The following is a 20,730-nucleotide window of genomic DNA, read 5'->3' on the forward strand; positions in this document are numbered from 1 at the left end:
AGCTACTCTGGAGGCTGAGGCAAGAGAATCGTTTGAACTGGGAGGCAGAGGTTGCAGTGAGCCAAGATCGTGCCACTACATTACAGTTTGGGTGACAGAGCGAGTTTCCATCTCAAAAAAAAAATGCTATTAGACTGATATTACAGTTCTCAATAGCAAGAGCAGAAGTTAGGATACACTGGAATTTCGTTTCAAAATAAATGATACTCTAGAAATCTATGGCAATATAAACATTATTCAAGAATCAGGGGAAAACAAATGTATTTTCAGACAAACAAGGATTAAAATAATTTCCACTAGCAGAACCGCATGGAAAGAAGTACTGAGTGTGTGTTTCAGGAGTAAGGAGACTGAACCCAGAAGGAAAGAGTGGGCTACAAGGAGGGAGGGTGAAGAAGGAAATTCATACATTTTATGATTTACAGGAGTAAATCTGCAGAGACGTTCACTGTATAAAACCAACCTAGATAGGGCTTGAGCAATATTCTCAACCTTCACCCATTCAACAAATATTTATTAAGCATTCAGAATGTACCAGCAATGGTTTTACATGCTGGTAATATAGTGGTGAACTTTTAAAAAATTTAAAAATGCCTGCTTTTATGAAGTTTATAAAGAAATAAGTAAAATATTTAGTATGCTATATATGATACATGCAGTGGAGAAAAATAAAGCAGGGGTGGGGGATAAGAAGGGTTGGAAGGGAGGACAGGAATAAATAAAGCTGTACCCTTACAGTGTGAGTCTAGACAACTAAATGGATAATTGAACTTCCATAATTGCAATGCAGGTACCCTGAGGTTTGGATGTAGAGAAACTTTGTTCTCATATCTGCCTTCATCATCTTGGAAGAAGGGCTGCCTTTTCTTTCTAATCTAAAGTGACTTTATATGTGTATGATAAATGGGAAAGGCATGACCCTATGAGTGATCATCCCTGACCTCCTCCAAGAGGGACAATCCGTGAAGGTCAGTGCAAGTGGCAAAGTCATGGGAAGAAAAATCACCATTGGGCAATTTGGGGGTAGAGGGTTGCTTTCAGCCAATCTTGTACCTCACAGCTTTAGGGAAAATGTGGCAAACTAACTGGGCAGGGGTCCATGGGACTGAGGAAACTGCCCTCACAGGGTTCACGAGAATTACATGCCAGGCTTTCGGCAGAATGTTAGTTATGCATTGACCAGGGAGCGCTGGCACCCTTCAACCTCCTTCCCTGCAGCTGCTAACTAACAGAGAGCTGTGTAGCACACTGGCTGCCTGTTCCCGTCATTCCTACAGACAGAATTTCTGATGCTGGCCGTTTATACTGGAGAATTGCTTAAGGTGTTCTTCAGATTCTGAATTCTACAGAATGACTTACGTCAACCGGTCTGAGGACCTTCACCAAAGAACTGACTCAGCACAGAAATGTGGTTTCATCGTCAACATCGGCCTTCACTTATCAGCCAATCAGCTACCTCTACATCCTATTCCTTCAACCCTCTGGAGTCCTGAAAAATTCCATCCCCACACCCGTCAGGGAGGTGGAATTGAGGTTTCCTCCCATCTCCTTGTTCAGCTACCCGACAATTATTCAATGACTTTCTCTGCTGCAAACTTCAGTGTCTCACTTCAGTATGTTGTCTCACTGTGCATCAGGCAATGAACCATCACACGGAGAGTCTTGGTAATTCAGAGTGTTCTCAGAATTGAGTATTTGGGAAGAAATGAATTTAAATCAAGCTCTTTTGAGGGAAAGTAAGAAACAGATTTTACAGGCTGCAGCCAGTTGTAAATTTCTTTTAATGCCAGAGTTTTTCAGAAATGTATTTTACAATCTATAAATCAGTTTTATTTATGAACTTAAACTTGATCTATTCTTCCTCCTCTTCCTTTTTTTATAAAATAGGCTGAGTTTATCTGATGTTCTTTGGACAGCGAAGCAGAACAATTGTGCAATATCTGAGGTCCTCAACTTGTATAATTTAAAGTTGTCTGATTTATAAAGAATTTTCAGCAACAGGGGCTCCCCTGCCCTGCCTTCCAGGCCACTGCTGTGGTTGACGAAGGTGAGAGGCACCCCCATGCTTGGCTGAGGACAGAGCCAGGGAGAGGGAGGGCACCCTTGGGACTCACACCCACCCACCCACCTCACTGGTGAAGTGGACTTTCACTGACCATGCTGGCAGTTAACTTCCATCCAAATGAAGTCTCCATGGAAAAGTGAATTCTCAGTTACAAAGAGCCACGTTAATCCAATTTTGCAAGTCACATCCACGTGGGAGGGATGCCAAAGAGAATGACGATGACGTAGGACCAGCAAGAAGATTCCCTGCTTTGTTCAAGGAAGGAAGCTCTGCTCTCAACCCTCGGAATACTCGGCCCCATCTTTAAGGCTGAACTTGGCTCTGGGTGGGGGATGGGAAGAAGCTCACAGCACTCGCCCTGACGGTGAGTCACCGATACGCTACGGAGGACCAGTGCCAGCAAACGGTGCCCTAAAAAAAAAACCTAGCCAAACAAAAAAGGTGAGCCACACCCTGAACTACCCTAAGGAAGCAACGTGTTGTTTCCCTTTGGGGAGATCTGAAGCAGGAGGCCGGCTGCCTGTCTTGGTTTTGGGCAATGATCCCTCCTGGGGATAAGGGTTTAAAGTTTAGTGAGTCAGAGTCAACCATGCTCAACCTGGCCCTGATTTCCGTCTCTGGGCTCTTTGTCCTCTGAAACCTTGTGAGAAAGTAGCAGACACCTGATACTGCAGGCTCTTCTCACTTGCCCTGAGAAGATGAGAACCTGTCTTACACAAAGGGAAGCCCGAAAATGGTAAATTCTGCTGTTTTTAAGCCAGCCACTGAGGATTCTGGTCACCAGAATCACTTGGGGAGCTTTTAAAAAAAGGATGCAGGTATCTGGCTCCACTGTAGACAGACTGAATCAGGAATTCTGGGATGGGGTCCAGGAATGTGTACTTTATGAATCACCCAGATGATTCGATGACAAACCAGGTCAGGGGAAATCTGATATAAGGAGCCCAAAAAGAAGTCTCACTCTGGTGATTCAATCATTAAAACCCTATCGGCACATGAAGAGCTCTTCTAAATCAATAAGAAAAATATGAACCACCCCACAGAAATACAGACAAAAGTGATTTCCTTTAAAAAAAAAGCAGTGGCCAATAGCTACATAGAAAGCTGTTCATCCTTGATAATAAAGAATTGAAGGAACCAGATGTAATGGGTTTTGCACAACAATCAGCAGAGCTTTAAACATTGGATGATTCTGAGCGTGGCAGGATAAGAGGAAACTGACACTCTTGTCTGTTGGTGGGAGTGTGAATCGACGCAATGTGTTTGGAGAGCAGTTTAGCAATCTCTGTCAAAATTTTACATGAATGTAGCTTTGATGAAGCACTTGCAAGGATTTTACTCTGCAGATATATTTGAAGCAGCATGCAAAAGATACATGTGCACGAATGCTCCTTGCACCACTGTTTATAATAGCAAGGTCTGGAAACAGCCGTAATGTCCATCAATAGGCGACAGTTGTACATTATGTTACAACCCTACAATTATTATTCTCCATATGTTAAGAAGAACAGGCTGGATTTACATCTACCTAGCTCTGGAGAATGTTATTTTGTGGAAAAAAAGCAGTTATGTGTGGTTGGAATCCATTTTGGGAAAACAAAAAAAGGTAGAAATTGGTATTTGTGCTTATATGTGCATAGAATATTGCGAAAGAATTTTTGGAAACTGTAAAATGAAGTTACTCCTGGAGAATGGGAATAAAGATTTAGGGGAGAAAGGTATCTTTTATTTACTTTTCGCTTGTCAACCTTATAAATTATTTGAATTTTACCATGAACATATATTGCTTTTGTAAAAACAAAACAAAGCAAATACACTAAAATAAAGAAGTTAAAACACACATACACACACCCGCTCTGAGTATGGTGACTACCTCACTCTCTGGTCTCACTTCCTGTAGCAGATGCCCGCAGGGTGGGGCCGCGCCTCCTGCGCCCACCTCTGAATTGCACTGCAGACTCACGGCCAGTCCTTGCAAACTTAACTCCTTTCCGGCAACTAGCACTTGCCACAAGCCGCTGTCCTTTCACTGTCTACCCCAGGACCTTTACTGATGTCCCTTGAGTCTGACACCTGAGAAGAACAGGAGATGCAGTCTCCCAGGAGCAACCATTAATGGTGACCAAGTGTGGGGGTAAATGCCTCAGCCCCACCCTTCAGAGTGGTATGCAAGGCATTCCGCACCCTTCTCAGAGGAGCTGGTGAGGTCCCGCCCTCCTTGTCTGCAGTGAGGATCTTGACAGCACACTGTTCTCTGTCTCCTTGCCCTTCTCCCTCCCTCACGCTTCAGGATCAGCACCCACATAAACTACTTCACTCAGATACCCACCTTGCAGGGAACCCAAACTCAGCCACCTCTTCTGAACCGTAGGTTCCTGAAAGCCACCCTTCCCTAAGGTTTAGGCGAGGCCATGTAGAGGGTAGGAGCCCCACTGATAGCAGCAATAATGGTTAACACATTGGTGGAGATGTCCAGCATTGTGTTGGGGTCTTTGCACAGCTGCCTTGTGTCATTATCCCAGCAACCTGCGGAGGGGATCATTTGGACCCCCATTTTACACTTGAGAAAACAGGGATAGCTGGGGATTCCTAAGTCCAGGTCTCAGGGAGCTGGGTTGACAAATACACAGGGTCCTTGCTTCAGACGGGGCCAGCTCATGCTCCTTTGGCCCTTGATTACAGGGTATGGGGCTCCCAGTCCGGCGGGCTTTCCAGGGCAGCATGTATCAGGTGACTTGAACAGAGGCAGACGAACAAATCTAAACTGGGCAAAACAAGACCAAGATATCAAGATACAAGAGTCAAGCAGTTTGGGAATAAAGGAATAAAGCGGTAGAAGAAGGTAACTCCTTTTTTTTCATGTGTTTAAAAAAAATAGGGCCTTGCTTTGTCACCCAGGCTGGAGTGCAGTAGTGCGACCGTGGCTCACTGCAGCCTGGACCTGCAGGGGATCAAGCGATCCTCCCACCTCAGCCTCCTGAGTAGCTGAGACCACAGGCATGCATCAGCATACTTGGCTAACTAAAAAAAATTTTTTTCTTTTTTTTTTTGTAGAGACAGGGTCTTACTATTTTGACCAGGCTGGTCTCAAACACCTGGGCTCAACCGATTCTCCTGGCCTGGCTTTCCAAATTGCTGAGATTACAGGTGTGAGCCACTGCACCTGGCCAGGAGGTATTTCTTATCAGGAAGCAAGAGGAGATAATTGACCAGCCCATGGAGGCAGGTGTTGTGCAGAGTGCTTGTGTCCACCCAGGATTTCACGTGTTGAAATTCTAACCCCCAAAGGGATGGTGTGAGGAGGTGGGGCCTTTAGGCAGTGGTCACGAGGGCAGGATCTTTGCGAATGGGATTAAAGCCCTTAAAAGAGGAGAAATAGGAGCTGGCTCTGCATCTCTCTTCCCACTCTGGGAGGATACAGCAAGTAGATGGCCATCAGGACGCAGCCCTTATGAAGCACCAAATCCGCCGGTGCCTTGATGTGGGATTTTCAGCCTCCAGAGCTGAGAGGAATAAATTTCTGTGTTTAAGCCACTGAATCTACAGTAATTTGTTAAGGCAGCGCAAGGAGACCTAGACAAAGAGGAAGGGAGAAGGGGGTGGTTCAGGGCAGAGCTGGAAGGCAGGACTGGGTTCTTACTTGAAGAGCCCATTGGAACCGACGTGGGCTATGGACCCCTCCTCAAGTTAGGTAGTAACTTATAAGTAAAAAAAAAAAAAAAAAAGTATATATATATATATATATATATACACACACACATATATATATATACAAATTAAAATTAAAATTTTAAATTCAAGAGGTTAGTGTGCAGGTTTGTTAGAGGGCGTGTTTGGTAGCGCTGAGGTTCAGTTCAGCGCTTCCTTTGATCCCATCCCCCGGATAGTGAATGGGGCATGCATAGGAAGCTTTCCTGTCCTTGCCCCTCCTTCTCCCTCCTCCGTCTGGCCAGAGAAAGGACAGGACTGAGAAAGGACAGTTTCCCCAGTGTCTGTTGTTTCCACCTTTACATCTATGTGCACCGGGGGCTAGCTCCCACTTATAAGTGAGAATATGTGATCATTTGTATCTCTGTTTCTGCATTAATTTGCTTAGGATAATGGCCTCCAGCTGCATCCATGTTGCTGCAGAGGACAGAACTTCCTTTTTTTTTTTCTTTAGACTTGCTCTTTTCCCCAGGCTGGAGGGCAGTAGTGTGATCTCAGCTCACCGCAACCTTCACCTTCTGGGTTCAAGTAATCCTCCTGCCTCAGCCTCCCAAGTAGCTGGGATTATAGGCACGTGCCACTGCACCCAGCTAATTTTTTGTATTTTTAGTAGAGACAGGGTTTCACCATGTTGACCAGGCTGGTCTCAAACTCCTGACCTCGTGATTTGCATGCCTCAGCCTCCCAAAGTGCTGGGATTACAGGTGTGAGCCCCCGCACCCGGCCCTTTCTCGTGGCTGCACAGTTTTCCATGCTGTATATGTACTGGCTATTGTTTGTCCAGTCCACCATTGATGCCACCTAGGTTGCTTCCATGTCTTTGCTATTGTGAATCATGCTGCAATAAACACACGACTGTAGATGTCTTTTTGGTAGAATGACTTATTTTCTTTTGGGTATACACCTAAGAAGGGGATTGGTGCCTCAAATGGTAGCTCTATTTCTAGTTCTTTAAGAAATCTCCAAACTGCTTTCCACAGTGACTGAACTAATTTTCCTTCCCACCAACAGTGTATGAGCATTGAACACCTTTTGTAATCAACTGTCATCTAAATGAGGATATTCTTCCTGCAAAGCCATTGTGTTTGCTATGCAAATGTGGCTTCTAGATGAATACCTAGCTCTCCCTTCCAGCCCTAGTGCCACTCAAAGATTGCCCTCCCCCATAGATACTCTGAAGCTCCCTTTAAAAGAACTGTGGGTTCAGTGGCTCCTGGTTGTGACTCCCCCGGGGCTAGCTTCCTGGGCCGCAGGCAACACACACTCCACTTCTCTGCAGGTCACCTTCTGGGAGTCTAAGATGACTGCTGCAGCCAGACATGAGCTCCTGGCCTTGAACCACGGGGCCCTTGCAAAGTCTCACGGGTAAGAGGTCAGAGAAGGGTGCCAAGTGGGGAAGGCAATTTAGAAGAGCAACGGAAAACAATCCGATGAGCAGACAGCTCCAGGAACAGAATGGTGTTTGTTGTTTTACATGGACAAGGGCTCCATATGTTCTTTGAGTAATTTTTATTCAACAGAGTGTTTTAAGTGGGTAGACAAACATCTGAACTTAAGAATAAATACGGCCGGGCACGGTGGCTCATGCCTTTAATCCCAGCACTTTGGGAGGCCAAGACGGGTGGATTGCAAAGTCAGGAGTTTGAGACCAGCCTGACCAACATGTTGAAACCCTGTCTCTACTAAAAATACAAAAACTAGCCAGGCGTGGTGGCATGCGCCTGTAATCCCAACTCTTCAGGAGGCTGAGGCAGGAGAATCACTTGAACCTGGGAGGTGGAGGTTGCAGTGAACCGAGATCGCTCCACTGCACTCCAGCCTGGGTGACAGAGCAACACTCTGTCTCCGAACAAAAAAAAGGCTGGGCGCGGTGGCTCATGCCTATAATCCCAGCACTTTGGGAGGCCGAGGCGGGTGGATCACGAGGTCTAGAGATCGAGACCATCCTGGTCAACAAGGTGAAACCCCGTCTCTACTAAAAATACAAAAAATTAGCTGGGCATGGTGGTGCGTGCCTGTAATCCCAGCTACTCAGGAGTCTGAGGCAGGAGAATTGGCTGAACCCAGGAAGCGGAGGTTGCAGTGAGCCAAGATTGGGCCATGGCACTCCAGCCTGGGTAACAAGAGTGAAACTCTGTCTCAAAAAAAAAAAAAAAAGAATAAATCCACTTCTCTCAGGGAAGAGCATCCTGGACAGGAAGACCGCCTTCTCGGTGGGTCTTGCCTCTGCAAACTCCAGAGGATGGAGTGATGTGTGTCTGAGCACAATAGGCCTGGCAAGGTGAGAGCCGGCAGCAGCTTGGTCTGTTGAGGTTTCTTGCTCCAGAAAGCCAAGCTCAGCTCAGCCTGGATAGGGGCCTACGTTTCTGCCGCAGTGCTTCCTCCAGCAGCTGAAGGTTCTCATCTTCCCTTGTGGCACAGATCATGTGAGGGGAGGATCGTGGTTGTTACCATTCCTCATTCCATCTAGGAATGAGGCTTTGTGAAAGGTTTTGGAAGAGACAGAGGAGTCATGGGATGGGCTGAACTGGGCACTGCCTTCCCATTTACATGTTCAATTGCTAATGCCCCAACCCTCAATGAGACCTGTATTTGGAAATAGGGTCACTGCAGATATAATTACTAAGATGAGGTCATCCTGGAATCTTTATAAAAAGGGAAAATTTGGAGGCCGACACATATGCAAGGGGAACACCATGTGAAGATGAAGGCAGAGATGAGGGTGATGCTTCCATGAGCCACAGAATGCCGAAGATGGCCAGCAAACCATCACATGCTAGGGGAGAGGTGTGGAGCAGTTGCCTTCTCACTGCCTTGAGAAAGAGCCAAGCCTGCCAATGCCTTGAACTCAGACTTCTGGCCTCTAGAACTGAGAGACAAGAAGTTTATCTGGCTTCAGCCAGCCAGGCTGTGGTGCTTTGTTACACAGCAGCACTAGCAAACTGATACAAGTGGTATGGATTATGGTGGGGACATGTAGGGAGGAAAAAGATTCTTCTAGGAAGCCTCCTGGGGCCTTCAGGTAGATGCCCAGAGGCTGGGAACCAATAATAACAATGTGTAGTCCAGCCAGGCCAGCTCTGCTTCTCCACGGGGGTCAGGAAAGGCATTTTTGCTTCCTCGCCCTTCGATTCACCTGTCTGCATGTCTGTTCAAGATAAAAAGAAAGCTAAGCTCCTTCAAGTATCCAGTGGGTCATTTGCTCATACCAGGATGTAGGAAGTTAAGGCAATTCTCAGTGTTATCCTAGGCAGGATGGAGATAGACACCACTGGGGATAACCAGCCATGGGAAGGACATACAAACTCCTGTCATGCCTAGTTTACTTTTGGCACAAGCCAGTATTTTGGATGGGATACTACTCAGCCATTTAAAAAAATGAATGAATGGCATTTTCAGCACCTGGATAGGATTGGAGACCACTATTCTAAATGAAGTGACTCAGGAATGGAAAACCAAGCATCGTATGTTCTCACTGGTAAGTGGAAGCTAAGCTATGAGGACGCAAAGGCGTAAAAACAACACACGGGACTTTGGGGACTCTGGGGGAAGGGCTGGGAAGCAGGGGAGGGATAAAAGACTGCACTTTGCATACAATGTGTACTTCTCGGGTGACGGGTGCACCAACATCTCACAAATCACCGTGAAAGAACCTCCTCATGTAACCAAATACCACCTGTGCCCACAAATACCTAGGGAAATAGTTTTGTTTTTTTTTAAGTTAGCATTTTATCTGCCTGCAGTCTGCCTTCTTGTAGAATTTGGGGTGAGTTTTGATCCCCACACCATGTGAAAAACTCTTGTGGTAATTCATTATTTTCCCAAAGAATCTCCCTGAGCTAAGTTTCACTTACTGCCCTGGATTGTGCTCTACATGCCAGAGCATGCAGCAACATCCCGGGTGTGTCATAGGGTTACCTACAGGACAGATATCTACAATGGGCAGAAATGGTTCCAGCCTGAGAACATGGCACCTTGAAGTGCTCTTTGCTGCCGCCAGGCCTTTCCTGGGAGTCTTCCTTGTGAGGGGAGGGCAGCTTGGACAGGACGTTCTGCTGCCTTTGCTGAAGCCCTGCGAGGTTGGCCTCAGGTCCTCCTCCCTCCCTGGACTGTGGCTGGGCTAATGCCCTCCAGGTGGCCCGAGGTGGGTGCCTAGGCTGTCAATTTCTCCTCAGGCCACACATAGGTACCCAGCTCTGTTCCACTCAGAGGCTCCCAGCTGTTTGTCCCCCTATACCCTCAACCCCACGGGTTGCAGAACACCTTCTCTTTCCCTCCTTCCTTAGCTGGGACTCCTGGACAGTCATCTTCCTGGTCAGCCTGCCTCAAGGCCTCCAGTGGTCTGTCCCTCTTGCGTCACTCAAACCTGCCAATTGCAAGCTACTGGCAAATTCTGTTGGGTCTCGCCGACAACTTCTCTCACGTGTCTTCACTTCTTTCCATTCCGTTTGGCTCACCTAGAGTCCAGGTCTTCCCTGTGTCTCCCTTGCATTGCCCAGCAGCTTCCAGACACTGCTGCTGCCCAGTCCCTCCCCCCATCCCTGTGCCCTTGATCCGAGAGTCTCCTTGAGAAAGTACAGATGCCCAGCTCGGACACCCTCAACGGCTCTGCAGTCGAGGATTCAGAAGTCAGTGCTGCTCCCCGCACCTCCTGCACCACACCTGTTGGAAGGTTTGGCAAGAGGAAGGAAAGAAACTCCTGGCCCTGTGCACAATACTGCCCTGGGATTGTGCTCTAGTAGGAACAAACGCTGTCTTGTCCCCGTTCCACTCAGAGCCACCTAAAGGAGAATGGGAGAGCATGCAGGCCCAGGGCAGGAGCCAGGAGCTAGCTGGGGGAGGAGCTCAGGGAAGTGAGGGGCGCAGTGCCTGGTCGGTGTTGATGCAAAGGCCAGTCAGCCTCTGCAGTGAAACCCAGCGAGAGGGCCCCAGGGTCCTCACCTGAGAGCAGTGGTGGTGAGAGAGAGCGACTGTGGTTAAGAATCCACTTCCTTGGCTGGGCCCAGTGGCTCACACCTGTAATCTCAGCACTTTGGGTGGCCAAGAGGGCAGATCACGAGGTCAGGAGATCAAGATGAGCCTGGCCAACCTGGCAAAACCCATCTCTGCTAAGACAAAAACGAAAACAAGAAAAGGAAAATTAGCTGGGCTTGGTGGTGCGTGCCTGTAGTTCCAGCTACTTGGGAGGCTGAGGCAGAAGAATTGCTTGAACTTGGGAGGTAGAGGTTACAGTGAGCTGAGATTGTGACACTGCACTCCAGCCTGGTGACAGAATGAGACTGTCAAAAAAAAGAAAAAGAAAAAGAATTTCTTCCTCACCTCCAGTTTGCTGTGGGAAACAGGGCAAAGCTGAATCACGGGAAAGAGGGACAGAGGACCAGCTCTGGGGCTTGGGTGGGGAGCTGAGGCCCTCCAACAGCTCTGAGCCGGGACGACTCTTGCCTTCACTCCAGCTATGCTGAGACAAGCACCCACCCACACTGAGGCCAGCAGGGGCCCTCCTGAGTGGTTGTCTGCATTCTTACCTCCTTTTCTCTTTGGGGCTTTTCTCCTATCTCTAAGCATCAGAAGTTCAGCCATCAGTTAAAGACAGCTCATGTGTTGCCTCCTCCAGGAAGCTTTCTCTGATTTCCTAAGTCAGGATTAACCTTCTCTTCTCTATGCTCCCTGAGTACTTTGTTCTATCGAATCATTTATGATGTTCATGTATTTTTATATTGTGTGAACCCCCAGAACTTGGCATAGTGCTTGACGATATGCATTAAATAGATGCTTACTGACTGAATAAAAGGAAGAGTGAACACACAGGTACAGTGAAAGCTGCTCTCCCGTCTCTAGTCTATAAACATCTTGGAAATAAGAAATATGCTTGGTTACCCTGAACGCCTCCACAGTAGCCAGCAGTCTTCTACCTTGTCACTTCTCAATACATGTTGGCTAAATTGCTAATTTCATGGAGCTTGTGATTATAATAATTGCATATCATTATTTTTACCCACCTTCTACAAAGAAGAACGAGAGGAAATCTACTGTCCTGAGCTTACTGCGGTTGTGTTTCCTGCATATTTCAGGCAGTGTGAATTGTTTGGAGCTCTGTCACCTGCACTGGGGCACATGAGGTGGCCCTGCTGCCTGGCTGCTTTTCTGGGGGATGAGAAACACACAGTAACATGAGCAGCTTGGATTCCGTGCAGCACCTACCTTTTGGTTATTTTTGCAACTCTTTGCATGTACCTGATCTTATTTAGCCCTTCCAATGTCCTGGAGGAGGAGGCTATGCAGACCGTGTTGGTTTTGTCTCCTAGGTGAGGAGAGGGGCATCTCTGGGCTATTGGATAAAGGGCCTGCCCTCGGTCACAGATGCAGTTTGCTGAAGGTCTGTCTGTCCAGAGCCCAGGGTGCCTCTTGTCCAGTCCAGGGCATAGCAAGGCCCCACCACACCTCACAGTTCTCGTGGCCAGGCTTCCTGGGGCTGCTTTCTTCTCTCCTGGGGAATAGCAGCCCATTCTAGCCACCTGAGATCCCAAGACAGGAAACCAGGATGAGTTTGATTCCCAGCGAGGCAATCTTGCTGGCCCCTCAGCACAGCAGGAGAGCCCAAATACAGCCTGTGCCACTGGGCTTTGTTGTGAAATGTCCACCAACCCCACGCTTGTCTGAAATGATATCATCTCCCACTTCCCCGCTCTTACTCTCAAAGTTTGAGTTTGTTTCTTTTCAAACTCACAGCTTTCGCAAACCACTGGAGGGAAGAATTAATCTGGAATGTTAAGCCTCTCAGTGTATTTGGCTCTGCCTGCAACCTGGAGGAGTAGAATCGAGCTCCAATATCCTTGTTCCTAGGGAGAATATAGCTCAGCTCAAGACTCACGGCTGCAGCCTGGTGCCACCTCCTCACAGACTGGGCATGATCACTGTTTTTGCTCCTCCTGCTGCACCTGCAGGGGGCCTGGGAGGTGGGACCCCAATCATGATTGCTTGCAGTTACGAACAGCCTGCTGTGTGCCAGGCATTGTGCTGAGTGCGAAACGTGCCTCAAGGCAGAAAACTCACCGTCAGCCTTGTGTATCTTTCTCACTGAGGAAACAGAGGTTCAAACTGTTAAGCGATTTGCTCAAGGCCCAGGGAAGCCCACTCTGTCTGACTCCAGGCTTGAACACTTAATGGGGCCAGGTTTTAGGGCCAGGGTGCAGAGGTTCCCTTGGAGGGATCTGACCCAGAGGGCTTGCCTTCTAGAAACTTCTCTTCTCTCTGCGGATGTATTGTAAGACCGGAGATCAGAAACACAATCTCCAACTCACCTTTATTCTCTTGCCTTGGATATCTACCCTCTCTCCTGAATCCCAGCGCCTGTTTCCTAACAGCCAGGATGTAAAGCAATGGTCTGACCCAGCACTAGAGCCTGGGAAACTGGCACAGAGGTTGGCAGCAGAACCCTCGGACTGGTCTGCCCGGGGTTGAAATGCCAGCTCTGCCTTTGATGTTCTGTGTGACTTAACTGCTCCGTGCTTCAGTTTCCTCATCTGAGAAATGCGGGTGTGAGGGGCTGAATCACATCCTCCAAAATTCACATGTTGAAGCCCTAACATAACAGCACCTCAGAATGTGGCCATATTTGGAGACAAGATCTTTAAAAAGGTAACCAAGTTAAAATGAGATGACTGGAGTGGGCCCTAATCCAGTATGTCTGGTGTCCTTGTAAGCAGATGAGGACACACACAGAGCCCCAGGGATGCTCACACACTCAGAGGGAGACCATGTGAGGACATGGGAGAAGGCAGCCATCTGCAAGCCATGGAGAGAGGCCTCAGGGGAAACCAACCTTGCCAACACCTTGATCTCAGACTTCCAGCCTCCACTGTGAGAAGATAAATGTCTGTTGTTTAAGCCATCCAGTCTGTGGCACTTTGTTATGGCAGCTGGAGCTGGCTAACACGGGGGGTGGTTAGCATCATAACTATTTCAGTACCCATGCTGGTTATGCTCATTTTGGAACCAGACTGCCTGGGATGAAATTCCTGCTCATGCATTTACATATTCTGTGATTCTGAGGACATCTCTTAACCGTCTTAAGCTTTTGTTGTCCAGTTTGTGCAATGAAGATGCTTACTGTGCCTGCCTTGCAGGGTTGCTATGACATTTAGAGAGATCATGTACACTAAGTGCTAAAGACGGCAGAGTTATGCCGGAGCAGGAATTTGATCCCAGGTAATCCGATGCCAAAATGAATGCGACCAGAATGACTCTATGACAAGTCAATATTTTTTAATCATAAACTGTATCTCCCTAGTCAATAAAAAACGAACATTGTAAAATGTAGAAATAAAAGTAAAATTGCTCTCCAGATGTCACTGGCAGCCAGAACATGACTTTTCTTTGGCCAACGAGCCCCGAGGAGTAGGAAGGCTATGGCTGTCTGCCCACTCCCTGCAGCTCTTTGCATCTCTTAAGGAGCTCCCCAGACTCTGCTGCCTTCCAGCTAATTCACAACACAGAACTTCCAGAGAAAATGACTGCAAAACCCCAGTATAAACAGGAGTGATTTACTAATGTTAGGCAAACATTGGCAATGGGACCCAGAGTAGCATTGGCCATTGCTCATTTGTCGAATGGAAGCAGTTTCTCTCATGGCTCCTAAGGCATATGAGTTTTTGGAAGTTGTGTTAAAGTTGTGTTACTCTTTTTTTTTTTTTTTTTTTTTTTTTAAGATAGAGTCTCACTCTGTTGCTCTGGCTGGAGTGCAGTGATGCAATCATAGCTCATTGTAACTTTGAACTTCTGGGCTCAAGTGATCCTTTCCACCTCAGCCTCCCGAGTCACTGGGATTACAGGTGTATGCCATAATGCCGGCTAATTTGTAAGTTTTTATGGAGACAGGGTCTTGCTATGTTGCTCAGGTTGGTCTCAAACTCATGGGCTCAAGCTATCCCCCTACTTTGGCTTCCCAAAGTGCTGGGATTACAGATATAAGCCACCTGTGCCCAGCCCGTGATGTCTTGTAGACTATTAAGATGGAGCATTACAGAGGTACCTGCCATAGCAGTGGTGGGCATGTTGGGTGAGTCTTGTTGTGCAGGTGTTGGGGACAGGTAAGCCCATTTCAATTAGAAACAAGCTTGGCCCTGGGTTGAATCTCTGTCAGGTTCCTCTGAAGCCAGGCTAAGCCCTTATTCAGATACTACATCCCACTCTGTTTAGGAGCTGAGATGCAACCACATCAGCAAAGCCCAAGCCTTTCCTAGTCCCACCAAGCTTCACAAAGGAGGGTTTCGCAGAGGAGGCATTCGCATCCAGTTAGGGAGGTGGAGCGTCCCCTCTGTTTGGCACGGGGTTCCCTGGGTTTGGGCCTCAGCTACATCTGGGAAGATTGCTGCTACATGCTGGAAGCATCACAAAAGCCATACTTAACAAGTATCTGCCGACTTTACCGTAGCTCAGTAAGATGGAAAAAAGGAGACCTGTGCAGTCCTGTTTCCCAGCTGAGAAAGGCCACTGTGTCTTCTTACATTCTTACAATTCCCAAGGGACTGAGTTCTCCTCACTTTCTCCCACTTCCCCTCCCAGTAGATAATTCACAACAGCGCTGAAATAGAATATGTAGTCAAAAGAGAGGGAAAGCAAAGGAACAGAAATCCTGCAACCTTGATTACAGTGTTTGCTTCTGCGAAGGCTATAATAGAGTCTGCATGGGGTGGGCGTCCCAGCCGCGGCCAGTCCCCAGGAGCCCACGCTCTGCAGTTCTTCCACTTTCACTCCATTTCCTCATTCTCAGCAATGACATTCTGCCTCTGAGTGGAGGGCAGGTATTTGTCGAGGCGGCTCAGCCAATGTGTTTGACCTTTAGAAGAAAAAATAAGAGATCAGGAGACAGAGAGAGGGGAAGAAATTCTCAATACGTTATTTCCTTTTCTCCCTTTGGCAGAGCAAGTACTGGGAAATAATTGCCAAGAGCCATTGTCTGCTCCAAGTGTAGCGATTTAGTACAAATTCACGATTTCCTTTTTCCTTATTTCCCTTTTGATTAATCACGGGAAGGTCTGAATGTTTCCCTTAAAGAATCATGGCCCAGAACTTTCCTTGGCAGTCAGTTACAACTGCTTCTAAAAAGGTTCTTGTAGTTCTTTGAGGCTGCTTCTCAGAGCGTTGGAAAATGGTGCATAACCAAAGTGACTCAGGCCTCTTTCAGGGAAACTGGGAAATATTAATCCTCCCATTTCATAGCTGCAACAAGAGACGAAGTGAGGTTAAAGGCCCAGTTCAAATAGCTCTAGCTCACGTATCATGGGGTCTGGAGATTTAAGGGGAATGCATAGGGAAGAAATAGAAAACAGACCCCGGGTTGATACATCTCCTAAAAATTGTTATTGCAGTTATTAAAGCCCTTATTTCTCACCTCATTTGTTGAGAAAGCAATAGGGCAGAGATGTGCTGCTTCTTGGGTGACCACTCCTGCCACTGATGGGGCCACAGAAGAGCCACTCGACCTGGCTGGGCACAGTGGCTCAGTCTTGTAATCCCAGCACTTTGGGAGGCTGAGGCAGGAGGATCACTTGAGCCCAGGAGTTCAAGGCTGCAGTAAGCTGTGTTTACGCCATGGTCCTCACAGCTTACTGTAGGAGAGTGAGGCCCTCTCTCAAAAAAGAACCACTAGACCTAAAGCTAGGAGCCCCTGCTAAGCCCAGCCTGGCTTCCATGGCCTGATCTCTACTTCTTAGAGTGACTTGGGTGAGTAACTGCACCTCCTCTCCAGACCCTCACTCTGAGATGGTGTAGCAGCAGAGAAGGCTCAAAAGTTCTGCATGAGAGTTGCTGGGCATAACCATGTGGCACCATCTCCCCTCGACCCTCCATAATTCACTTGTGTGTTCTTGGACAGACCATGATAGCAAATACTTTTAAGGCATTTACCCTGTGCCAGGCTCTGCCCTAAATCTTTGCATATATTCATGAATTTTTTTTAACCTTACAACAAAAAGCTGGCATTATCATTCCCATTTGCAGAGGAGGACACTGAGGCACAACGAGATTATGAAAGTTGTTACACAAAGAGATCACCTTTCCAAGCTCACACTTGCCATAGCAAGGAGCCGAGCAAAGCAGCCTGGCTCCCTCCAGCATCAGTGCCTTGCCCTGGTGCCGTCTTGATAGCTCCGTCCTCTAGACTCCCAGCTGCTCTCCTCGGAGGCTACTGTGGTTAATAGTTTTTTGTGAATCATTACAAAGTATGTTACATGGCATTGATGTGTATAAATACACACACATACAAATTGTAGCATTTATAGTCTTCCTTTTTGCATCAAATGCAATGACATCATCTTTTTATTTATTTATTTATTTTAAGGCAGAGTCTTACTCCATCACCCGGTTGGAGTGCAGCAGTGCAATCTTGGCTTACTGCAATCCGCACCTCCCAGGTTCACACGATTCTCCTGCCTCAGCCTCCCAATTAGCTGGTATTATAGGCACCCACCACCATGGCCAGCTAGTTTGTGTGTGTGTGTGTGTGTGTGTGTGTGTATCTGGGTGTGTGTTTAGTAGACATGGGATTTCACCATATTGGCCAGACTGGTCTCAAACTCCTGACCTCAAGTGATCCACCTGCCTTGACCTCCCAAAGTGCTGGGATTACAGTCGTGAGCCACCGCTCCCAACTAATAACATGATCCTTTTATATCAACCCATATAGAGCTGTCATGTTGTTTTTGACACCTGCATATATTCCGTCATATGGACTGTAATGCAGAAACTCACCTCCTGATGCATGCTTAGGTTATTTTCATTATTTTCTACTACAAAGAATACTGCAATGACTATTCTTATAGATATATCCTTGTGCATAAGTAAGTTTGTACAAAATGAGTGCCCCAAAGATATTAATGTTCTAATCCCTGGAAAGTCCGAGTGTGTTATGCTCTAGCATATATGAAAAAAAGGATTTTGTAGATGGAATCAAGGTAGCAGACCTTAAGAAAACAGGGTTATCCTGGATTATCTGAATCAACAGTTTTGTAACATGAGCCTTTGTTATGGTCTAAATATATGCATGCCTCCCAAATTCATATGTTGAAACCTACTCCCAAAGGAGATGGAGCCTTTGGGATATGATGATGTCATGAAGGTAGAGTCCTTGTGGGGTTAGTGCCCTTGTAAAAGAGGCCTGAGGGGGCTGGGCACGGTGGCTCACACCTGTAATTCCAGCACTCTGGGGGGCCGCGGGCGGATCATCAGGTCAGGCGTTCAAGACCAGCATGGCCAACACGGAGAAACCCCGTCTCTACTAAAAATACAAAAAATTAGCCAGACGTGGTGGTGCATGCCTATAATCCCAGCTATTCAGGAAGCTGAGGCAGGGGAATCGCTTGAACCTGGGATGTGGAGGTTACAGTGAGCCGAGATTGTGCCACTGCACTACAGCCTGGGCGATAGATCGAGACTCCATCTCAAAAAGAAAAAGAGGCCTGAGGGGACTTGTTTGCCCCTCCCCCCACCAAGTGAGAATACACAAAAGACACCATCTCTGAGGAACAAGCCCTCACCAGACACTAAATCTCATGGTACCTCCAGGAAGGAAGACCTTGGACTGCCCAGCCTCCAGACCTGTAATACATTTCTGTTGTTTATACATTATTTTACCAAGTCTCAGGCATTTTGTTCTATCAGCTCTCACAGACTAAGACAGCTCTTTAAAGCACAGAGCTTTCTCCAGCTGGAGGCAGGAGGGATGAGAGAATGCCAAAGAGATCTGAATCATGAACAGGACAACTAGCCATACCTGGCTTTGAAGAAGAAGGAGCCTTGAGCTCAGTGTGGGAAGCCTCCAGATACAGAGAAAGAGCCCCGGCTGGCAGCAGCAAGGGATCAGGGACCTCAGTGCGATGATTGCATGGAACCAAGTTTTACCAATAACCTGGATGAGTCTGCGACTGGGCTCCCCCACAGGGCCTCTAGGTAAGAGAACTGGCCAGCCAACACCTTGACTTTAGCCTTGTGGCACCCAAAACAGAGAAACCAGCTGAGCCATATGGCTTTCTGAGCCATTGAAATGTGAGATAATAACTTTGTGGGTTTTTTAAACACGAAATTTGTGGCAATCTGTTACAGAAGCAATAGAAAATTAGAGCACTGCTGATTACTTACAAGCAGAATAGCTGGGTCAGAGAGAACATGCATAGACAGATACTGTCAAATAGTTCTTGAACTGAATGGGCATGGCACAAGCATCTGCTTGGCTTCTGCTGAGAACCAATCAGGAAGCCTATAATCATGGTAGAAGGTGAAGCTGGAGCAGGCACGTCACATAGTAAGAGCAGGAACGGGAGGGCAGGGAGGAGGTCCCAGGCTTTTTTAAACAATCAGTTTTTCTGTGAACTAAACGAGCAAGAACTCACTTATCACCAAGAGGATGGCACTAAGCCATTCATGAGGGATCCACCTCCATGATCCAAACACCTCCCACCAGGCCCCCCACCTCCAACACTGGCAGTTACTTTTCAACATGAGATTTGGAGGGGACAAATATCCAAACCATATCAGTAGGTCTCCATAAGTGATGGTCACTGTATAGTTTAAGAATTCATTAAAACGCATCTAAACATTGTAGCCATTAGTTTACAGATGGAAAACTAGTTTCAAGATCATCTGGTAGATGCCTAGGGTCAGGCCACAGAAGATGTGAACCCTTATCCCCTCAACCCCAGAAGGGTGTGCTTTTAATTTACTAACCTTGTCTCCAGATAGCTGGGAACAATGACAGGTCCCCTTTGAGGGGACAAGTGTCCTTCCCAGGTTGAGCACTGTTCCACACGGGCCTGTTAACATAGTGTCACAGCCTGTCCCCAGGGGGATTAAAATGTTCTCCCTGCTGCATAATTCTAAGGGTGCTTTGTATTCTCTTGTGATGCGGAGATTTGAGTGATGAAATACAGAATTCAACAAGAAATGTTGCCAAGACAACAAGGTTGCAGAACCAAGACTTTTCTTTCTTGGAAAGGAATTGAAAGGATTATTATAATTTACCTCCCCTTGGGGGCAGGCCAGATTCTAGATAACATGAAACCTTGAGTGGAACCATTTTTAGATTATTTATCTAAGTGGCTCTCAAATGTCAGTTCACATGCTGCTGTATCAGAGTCACCTGGAGTGCTTGGTAGGAACATAAACTTGGGGTCCTCCTTTGACTTGCTAACTCTGAGTCTCTGGAATGAAGCCTGAGAAACTGATTTGGAACAACCTTCTCTGTGTGATTCTATTTGTAACTGGATGTGGACGCTACTGTTCCAGCATCTTGGACAGAAAATGGTGGTCTAGCCTGCGTGAGCTGAGTGACTGGAAGCCCTGGTAGAAAGCTCTTGCCTGGGAGCCACGGTCCTTTACCCTTGAATCTCCACCAGTTCAGAATGCCTTCTCACAAAAGAAAACTCAGTGCTTTCATCGACGTGACAGCTTTTCAAGCACTTGAAGGCAAGTGTATTCACAGTGCCAAAGAGGCGCACTGAACTCCTCCTGGGAGGCTGGAGCCTTCTTCTGCCTCCCAGCTGCCCTATGGTGGTGCCTACCTAGGCTTTCTCTCTCTGCCTCCACATCTGTTTGTTCATTTCATTCAGGGGCCTGTTTTCTTCCATGTCAGGGCTCTAAAGGGCTCTGCTTCTGCCAAGCTGGTGTGTTCAGGAGTGCTCACGGATTGATGTCTCACTCCACTTCTGCGTATGCTGTTAACTGGAGTCTTCTGGCAGTCAATCCAATGGTTGCTGTGATGGTGAGAATGTCATCTGCTGGTGGCTTGCAACTGGAGGGGACACTGGGCTGTGGGAGAGCCTGGAAGGATCCCTGCCCTTCTATTATAGTGTCCACATCTACAATACATTCTGAATCTGAGATGATGGCACAAAATGTCTGCATATCCCTGTCTTGTCATTCTAATATTCCAGTTGTCTGGGTTCTACCCCTGTTCTAACCAT

The 20,730-nt window shown here is 47.2% G+C and overlaps 1 long non-coding RNA gene across 5 annotated transcripts; it reads right to left on the minus strand.

Moving 5' to 3' along the window:
• Positions 1–3,821: 3,821 nt before the first annotated feature.
• LOC118149488 (uncharacterized) lies at positions 3,822–19,630 on the minus strand. 5 transcript variants are annotated; one of them, XR_013529628.1, is made up of 5 exons: positions 19,496–19,630; positions 12,008–15,611; positions 11,773–11,917; positions 10,715–10,878; positions 3,822–4,829 (listed from the first exon to the last, which is right to left on the minus strand). It is a non-coding gene; the product is annotated as an uncharacterized LOC118149488 (long non-coding RNA). The 5 variants fall into 5 exon arrangements; XR_004736985.3 differs by lacking the exon at positions 3,822–4,829 and having other exon boundaries at positions 6,782–10,878; positions 12,008–12,288; positions 15,415–15,611; XR_013529627.1 differs by lacking the exon at positions 3,822–4,829 and adding an exon at positions 6,782–8,642.
• Positions 19,631–20,730: the final 1,100 nt, after the last annotated feature.

This window comes from Callithrix jacchus, chromosome 19 (assembly GCF_049354715.1).
Source record: "Callithrix jacchus isolate 240 chromosome 19, calJac240_pri, whole genome shotgun sequence".
NCBI lineage: Eukaryota > Metazoa > Chordata > Mammalia > Primates > Cebidae > Callithrix > Callithrix jacchus.